The sequence below is a fragment of the Salvia miltiorrhiza genome, chromosome 7 (genome assembly GCF_028751815.1).
Source record: "Salvia miltiorrhiza cultivar Shanhuang (shh) chromosome 7, IMPLAD_Smil_shh, whole genome shotgun sequence".
NCBI lineage: Eukaryota > Viridiplantae > Streptophyta > Magnoliopsida > Lamiales > Lamiaceae > Salvia > Salvia miltiorrhiza.
The window spans coordinates 35,331,072-35,339,921 of NC_080393.1; the positions used below are offsets into that span (position 1 = coordinate 35,331,072).

General features: G+C 40.9%; 1 long non-coding RNA gene across 1 annotated transcript; it reads right to left on the reverse strand.

Annotated features, from left to right (window-relative positions):
- Positions 1 to 7,100: 7,100 nt before the first annotated feature.
- On the reverse strand, positions 7,101 to 8,584 carry LOC130996182 (uncharacterized). The gene is made up of 2 exons (XR_009092426.1): positions 7,973 to 8,584; positions 7,101 to 7,362 (listed from the first exon to the last, which is right to left on the reverse strand). It is a non-coding gene; the product is annotated as an uncharacterized LOC130996182 (long non-coding RNA).
- Positions 8,585 to 8,850: the final 266 nt, after the last annotated feature.

Here is an 8,850-nt window from a genome sequence, read left to right on the forward strand (position 1 = left end):
CTGACGGGCATTAACGATCACACTTTCTCCATTATGGCCACTAATCAATCTTCCATTTCTTTTGCACTCTTTCTAACTTCCAAAATCCACAGCACTCTACTGTGAGATTACTTTCTGCAAAATTTTTCTTCACAGAACTCTCATTCAAAATGGCCAAGACCAACATGAAAAAGAATGACAACAAGAAGGAGGCTCCGAGAGAAAAAAAAGTCAGATATGAGCAATCTGTGCACAAGGAATCTTTCGAGAAGAAGCCTGAATTTGCAAAGGTCTCGACAATTCTCTACCGACACGGATGGACCAAATTCATCATCAGTGAACCAATGTATCTACTTGACGACGCAGTCAGAGAATTCTACAGGAATCTCAAGTTCAACGATTCCGAAGAACTTATCTCAAAAGTCAGTATCATCAACGGGGCAAACCGTGTTGAAGAGACTCTCAACGTCTCTAAGATTGTCAGGAAACTGTTCAAACTCCCGAACAGTGGAACTTCCTTCTCCAGACAGACTGATAAGGAAGCAAACAAAATTCTCAAGTCTGCACTGAAGGATGAATCCGAATCGACGGAAAGTCAAGTCACTCTTTCCCATCTTCATCCAGAGTTTGCCATGCTGGGCAAAATTATCCAGAAATGCTGGATAGGTGCAACTGGAACTCCCGATAAAGCTTCTCAACCTCAGAAGAATGTCATGGCAGCTCTTCTGGAAAACGAGTCCTACAACTGGGAAGAAGCTTATCTGAAGCTTCTCTACAATGAAGCTCACAACACGAGGCCGGCGACGATGGTTCGACAAGGGAACAGGGTCTCCCAGATCATCATCGAAGGAACAAAGAAGCACAAATTTGTGCAATGGCCAAAGATGATTGAATTCACAGACAGTCTTCGTCTCTTCAAACTGGCAAGAAGAGAATCCAAACCTTCTCCACAGACGAAGGTAATTGATATCTCTTCTCCACCATCATCTGACTCTGATGCCCCTGATTCACCCCCATCAAATCCTCCTACACGCATGAATGTGCCTCGCCGAGTCAGTTCCATCCTTCCCCAAAAACCCTTCAAAAGACCAACTGAGATGCCTTGGAAATTCTCTTCAAAATCCAAAGGCAAAGCAGTCTTGGAAGTTGCCCCAGAACCAGCTTCCATCTTTCTTTCAAAATGAACTTAGGAAGCAGTTGAACTTCAAATTGAAGCTCAACAAAATGCCACAAATCACCTCCGACGTATACTTGGTGATTTCGATACGTCATTAGAAGTCTACCGAAACCTTCATAGACTTCTCACGTATACCTTCCTCAAGACGGCGCCATGCCCACGAATCAACAGTCTTCACAGTTCTGAAGCCGAAGACTCATTCGAGATGGAAGAGGCATCCCTGATCAGCCTCTTTCAAATTGAAAATGTCTGGGATGTAATTCATGACTTTGACAGATTTGTCATGAATTATCTGTATTCCTCCAAACAATTCAGACATCTCATCTCACTCAACAACGATGCTGGAACGTCAAGAGCGTTTGAAGAGCCCCTCATCATCGAACAAGTAACTGACGTTCTCAGCTCTCCATTTGACAACACTGTTCATTCGGCGGAATCTGTTGCTGATCCTGTCGCCGCTGAACAACCAATGACTGATTCAATCTGTCAGCCAAACTTGCCATCAACTCCTCCAACAAATCCTGCTGAAGTTGACCGGACTAGCATCACTGAAGCTTATGCTCCTTTACCAGAAACAGAACAGAGATCAGCTGACAATGCCGATCGCCCAATTTCTGAAGGACGAGTCGAAGACATCTCCAAGTCTCCTGAACCTTCATCGACACCCCTCTTGAACACTGATGAGCCTACTCCTCTTGAAGAGCAGTCAATTTCCCAGCATCCTGCTGATGAAATAGCGGAACACCCTGCTCCAACGAGTCAAGCCGAGGCATCCACATCCAAAGCTCATGACGATCATCAGCAAGCGCAGACTTCTTCTGCGGACACAGACATACCAATAGAACACGTAGAGCTTCCTCGCGCAGAAGGACTTGTTCTATTTGATTCAGATTCAGAAACTGACGAGCTTCTTACAATCTGGAAATACAATCGGCCACACAGGAATCTATTACTGATTTCCGACGATGTAGAAAAACCGATGGATGTACTGCTTGAGCAGCTTGCCGATCAATGGCTTGAAATCGACTTACTCCAACATGAGCTCGAACGACAGAATATTTATGGTGAAAAGTTTGTGAAGAAACTTGAAGAAGTCGAGAAACAGGCAACCGCAAACATGATCTATCATGCCGACTTGATCAATAAGCTCCAACATCGAATGAGAGCAGAAGAAGTTGCTCTGATCAAATACAAGGCGGAAATTCTTGATCCAAAGAAAGGTATCCCCAAAATCGAGAAGGATCACAAGGAATTGCACAAACTCTTTCTTGAATCAGAGATTCAAACGAAGACGCAACTTCTTGAGCTGTCTGAGAAGATCAGAGAAATGCATATTGACTTCCTGAAGATGTTCATGCCAAGAACTGAAGTCAACCTCCTCGTTACAGAGACAGTAAAACCTATCCTGGAACGACTTGCGCAAGTAGAACAGCAAATCCAACGTCCTCAAGAGTCCCCTGACTCTGCCCTCCTTCAGAAGATGTTCAATGATCTTCAAGAGCTGAAAAGCCGACTTCCTCCCGATGATGCCAAAAAGGGGGAAGAGGATATAATGAAACACATCCAAAGGGAAGAGGAAATGATCCCCTCTGTCTTTAATAGGGCAGAAGAGATCATCGCAAAGGTTGCTCCTACTTTTGCCTCAGTCGACCTCAACAGAAAGAGAAGCAGAGAAAGCTCCTCAAATGAGCCAGAGCTGAAGAAGACGAAATTCGATTTCGTATCAACTCTGAAGGAAGGTCAAAAGCTCGAACACTACTTCAAGAATGGACTGATAGTATCATATTTGGAGAAGTTTGAGCGACCAGACAAATGGATACCGTTTGAGTTGAATGACTGGTGGGAGAAAACCAAGGAATGCTACACCAAATGGATGATTTTTGCAAACATCCAAGGTGGCAGGGATTACCGGAATGACGCCTGGAAGTTTTTTCTGTTGCAGTTGGAAGAACGAGACTTAGTTCTTCAAATGCAAGATGCTCAGAGAGATCCTCAGAAGAATATTGTGACTCCACCAAGGATTAAGAATGGAGTCAACAGAGACAGAATCAAGAAAGAAGTCAGAGCCATATGCAAGATTTGGAATGTTCATCCAGACTCCAGTGATGCCAAAGAGATCTGGGAAGCAGTCTTCAAGCTTTACAATCAGAAACTGTGAGTCTCTTGGCTGTCTTCTGTATTGTTCTTTTCTGATTCCAAATTGTAACTTAGACTGATGACTTATCAGTCTTTTATTAATGAAAAGAACTTCTTATTGATCTCAACCTGAAGACAATGACTCTTTGTCCAGGCTCTGATTATGTTTTTCTGTCTTCTCCTTGTTCTATTTTAGAACTGTTTCGTTCTTAACTCTATGTACAAGTTTTTAGATTCTATTGTTAAGGGGGAACTGTTTTTACCCCAGGTTTAGAACTTGTACTGTGAGTTCAGTCTTTTTGTTGTCTAGAACTGCTGTATGGTTTTGGCATCATCAAAAAGGGGGAAATTGTTGGGAACCTTGTGGAATTTCCTAATCCTTGTTTTGATGATACCAAAATTCATAGGACTTAATTGTAATAGAGTACTAGAATTGTTTTGAACTCAAGTGTTAGAGTTCGTTTCTAGTTTAGCTTGCGGTGTCGAAGACTGAAGACTAAAGAACGAAGGACTGAAGACTGAAGACTGCAGATACCAACTGAAGTATCAGTTGAAGAATCAGTTGAAGACTGATTACTTAATGCGCGCAATGGACTGATACTAAAGTCAAGTATCAGTTGAATATTCCTCCTCGGACTGATCTTCCAACGTTCAGAGGAAGCCACGTACTCACAAAGTACAGCCGCATTAAATGCAGAGATCTCAGGATCTTATCTCTGCAGAGGTCATTCCTATCTGGTGGTTACTTTTCAGAGACGTCCCATCTCCTGTCCATCAAAGAGAGCCGTTTCTACCCAGACAAGGAACCTCGAAGATTGAAGCCTCAGCCCAAATTCGAATTGCTCTCCAACGGAAGAAATCTTGAGGATGATTTACGCCAACGGATCTATTCAAGAGTTCTCCTACAAATAGCGCTCGAGGATCACTTCAACCTTCACCGATTCAACGACATAAGCTGAAGCTCTGCCGAAATTGCTACTCAGCCTTAAGCTTAAACTCCCCAAAGCTTGAATCGAAGAAGAGAATTCCAAAGCCAAAAAACAGTCACTGCTGATTACATACATTCTCTTAGACCTTAGGCAAAACTCTGTTTACCCAGAAGCCAAAGGTCAAACTTGCTTCAAAGAACTTGTTTTTTGTAAGTATAGTTGGCACTCGTTCAAACCTCCCCCCCATAAGAGTGTTTTGAGTGATTCGGAGGTCAGAAGGGTTTTCTGTCTCTGAGAGTCTTAGCACGGGTTGTGTTAAGCAAGAGAAATCCGACGCGAGTGAAGCGTGGGTACTGAAGAAGGGTTTTCTTCAGTGTACGATTGTGTGCACCCGGCAAGCACACGGTTTGGTTTGCAGTGCACCTGTTAAGCACTTGCGGAGTGGATTGTTGGTCTGATCAACCAACCGTGGATGTAGGAAAGGGTTTTTTCGAACCAACTAAAAAAATCTCTGTGTTGTTTACAGCTTTCAGTTTTACATTCTTATTTGTGTTATTTCAATTGATAAACTGAATATTGATTAACGGCAAAGAGCAACCTAATAACCAACAACGTGCTTCACCGAGGCTATTGCGAAACTAAGTTTAATTTTCGCTGCGTATGATATCAGTTTGACTGATCTATCTTCTGATAGTCAGGAAGAGTGTTATCATCTCTGTTTTAGCAAACTCGACTGAAGCCCTTACTTGCATCAGTTAAGTTCCAGCAACTTAACTGATAACTCTTTACTGAAGAGCTTTCAGTATCAGTCGTCAACCCTGTTTGGTTAAAACTGATTTCAGTAAAACAGGCGTCTTTGTTTGCATGCAAAGTTTCATTTTGATCTCTGACTGAGATCCTTCTAATTGAGGATTGTTTGAAAATAGCCCATAGGTGTATTCCCTCCCCCCCCATACACCTATTCGAGACCCTGAGGACCTAACAGCACCACTAAACATCCTATGTCTAACCATATTTCTTTTGCTCGTTTGAGTCCTACTTTTCGTGCCTTTGCTCTTTGTCTTCTATCTACAATCATTCCAACATCTTACCAAGATGCACTAAAACACCCTCTTTGGCGGGCTGCTATGGATGAGGAGATGCGTGTTTTACTCAGTAGAGGTACGTGGGATTTGGTGTCTGTCCCTCTATCGGCAGTTATTGTAGCTTGTCGTTGGGTGTTCACGCTCAAGTTTCTTGTTGATGATACTATTGATCGGTACAAAGCTCGTCTTGTGGCCAAAGGGTTCACCCAAACCTATGGTGTAGATTACTTTGAGACGTTCTCTCCCACTGCTCGTCTGAATTCGATCTGGATCTTGTTTTCTCTAGTTGACAACCTTTCTTGGCCAATGTATCAGGTAGATGTGAAGAACGCCTTTCTTTATGGTGATTTGACTTCGACTGTCTATATGGAGCAACCTCCAGGGTATGTTGCTCAGGGGGATGATGCTACTAAGGTCTGTTGTCTAAAAAAGGCAATTTATGGGCTTAAGCAAAGTTCGAAAGCTTGGTTTGATAAATTCAGCAGTGTTCTTGAAAATATCGGATTCAATTAGTGCAAGTCGAATCACTCTGTCTTTGTGCGCCATCAAAAATTTAGAATTGTCATTCTCTTTGTATACATTGATGATATTCTTGTATCTGGCAGTGATGCACAGGGGATTGATGAGACAAAAAGTACTTGCAGCAATAGTTTGTTATTAAGAATATGGGACGTCCTAAGTATTTCTTAGGGATTGAAATTTCTCACAGTTAGTCTGGAGTTTCTCTGTCTCAGCAAAAGTATGCTACAAATTTTCTTAGAGAAACTGGATTACTTGGAGTGAAGCCCGTTGATACTCCTATGGATGTTGATCTGAGTGTTTGGGTTGACAGTGGAGACTTCTTCAAGGACAAAGCTAAGTATAGATGACTTGTTGGGAAACTTATCTACTTGAGAGTAACATTGCCTGGCATTTCTTTTGTTGTTGGCTTGGTTAGTCGTTTCCTGGATAAGCCTAAGCAAGTTCATTAGGATGCTGCTATTTGAATTCTTCGATATATCAAGAAATCTCCCAGGAAAGGATTGCTATTCAAGAAGAATGGTCATCTAAAGATCAAAGGACATTCTGATGCTGACTATGCTGGCTCTAAAACTGATAGGAAGTCTACTTCGGGATACTGCACCTATTTGGGAGGAAATTTGGTAACTTGGCGAAGTAAGAAACAACAGACTGTTGCTAGATCTTCTGCCGAGGCCAAGTATAGAGCTATGGCTCACACTGCTACTGAGATGATAGGTGAAGAATCTACTTGAGGAATTGGGGTTCACTTTCAATGAACCTTTACCTATGCATTGTGATAACCAAGCAGCTATCTACATTTCTAACAATCCAGTGTTTCATGAGAGAGCTAAACATATTGAGGTTGACTGTCATTTCATTCGTGAGTGTGTCTTGAGTAAGACTATTGCTACTCCTTTCACTTCTTCGTCCAACTAGATTGCTGATATTTTCACTAAATCGTTGGGCGAAAAATGATTTTTCTGAACTTTGCATCAAGTTGGACATGATCGATATATATGCTCCAGCTTGAGGGGGAGTGTTGAAGAATATTTTGTATTTAATTTTCCTTATTTATGTTGTAGCCCTAGTTTTCCCCTATATATTTGTGGGAGGTCTATTGTATTTTAAATACTGAACATAATAAACTATTCTTCCTCTCCTATGTTTCCATATTTTACCATTCTACACCTGTCATCCTTCTGCTTCCAAAGTTTTTGCAAAGCAGGAGCTATAGCTTCAAGCTGTTCTTTGATTGTTCTCGATGTCTTCTCAGGCTGCAGAAGAACAAATCAGCACAATCTACAATTTACTAATATATACTTAAAAGCACACACTATTGTACTCCTAACAATATTAACTCATCCACTAACATGATGGTCATATCCAGAGTTTGGTAAAACGACGTAGCTGATTTTCATATAACATAATAAACAATTACTTACAATCCCGGTCAACTTTTTTCTTGTATACATCCAAACAATATAGAGCTCTACCTTTTGGTATCTCACAATACTTGATATATGTTAATGATTATGCTAGGAATCCGAAAACTTATCTGCATATGATCGAAGATCAAATCTAAACTTCAGCAAACTATCACATGTTCTGCAGTAAGCATGCATCGACATAGCTGGTGCGGGAAAAAAAAGTCAGCTAGAACATAAATATATATAATCAAAAGATTATCATTGATTTACACGATTAACAATTCAATAAAGATTAAATCTATATAACCAATCAAGAAAATAAATCCAAAAGAAAGAAACAACAACTAAATCTAACATACATTTGGAGGGGGAGGGAATTTCAATCTGCAAGACGGAGACAACACGGATAAAAAAGAGAATTACGGCGATCTCAAAACACATTTGGGATAATAATAAATATTTTAAAAATAAATAAATAATAAAATTAAGCTTACTTTGAACCAAAATGAAGAGTAGAAGCCACAAAACATCGTCAGTTGACTGTAAAACTCTTATCATTTGAACTAATGAATTTATAGCTAAAATCTAGATTATTAAGTTTCCATTGTTAATTTGTATCTAAAATTGGTTGATTATTGATTGAAAGGTAAGTCATATAATTGTATATAATTTTATTCTTTCCAAAATTTGTTATTTCTCTAATCAATCCATATTCACAATAGTCAAATATAATCTTACCTAATAGAACACTTGCCATGGCTAATCAAGAACTGCTCTAGAGCCAAGTCAATGAAGCCATGTCCAACGGGACAACCATTGACGGCGGCACCGACTTGGGGGTAGGGTGAGAAACGACGAGAGAGGAAGGGAGTGGCGCCGACTTGGGGCCGGAGTGTGGCGAATCGCAGCGGGAGGAGGCGGACTTTGGTGTGGAGACAGGGAATTAAATGAGAATTGGATTTGCGTGAGAGAAAATTCAGAAAATCGTATATGGTGGTTTACAGCAACTGTGCCAGGAGACATGGTCGGATCAGAGAAGAGAGAATGGTACGGTCTTTGTGGTTGGAAGAGAGAATTCAAAATGGGTTGGCTAGAAGATAATGGTGTGATGCGGCGTCTGTGGTTGGAAGAGAGAATTCTGAAAATCGTGGTTTTGTGTGACTCTTTAAGTTTTGTGGGGGTGTCTGGTGTACGAATCGCGGCGTGCGGAGGGAGGAGTCTGGTGTGGAGACGGGGCAGCGACGCCAACTTGGAGTCGGACTACAACGAATAGCGGCGGGAAAGGAGGAGAGTCTTGGTCTGGTGGGGATACGTGAATCAGAAATTGGATTGGATTTGGGAGAGAAAAGTAATGCTTTTATGTTATAAAGATTAAAATAAAATAGTACATGTGAAATTAATTTACCACATAGGATAAATATTATAAACTCAAATGCTCTGGAATTGCAAGGATTTGAAATATTGAATTCTTAGGAAGCCACATAGGACCTTGAATTAAGGGAAGAGCAGGAATCTCAAGTCGTGTTATATAATGATGACATCGTACGGTCCCATCCCTAGTGGTGTTTATTTTGAGTGATCAAGTATACTTGATCAAATAATTTAATTTAATAAAT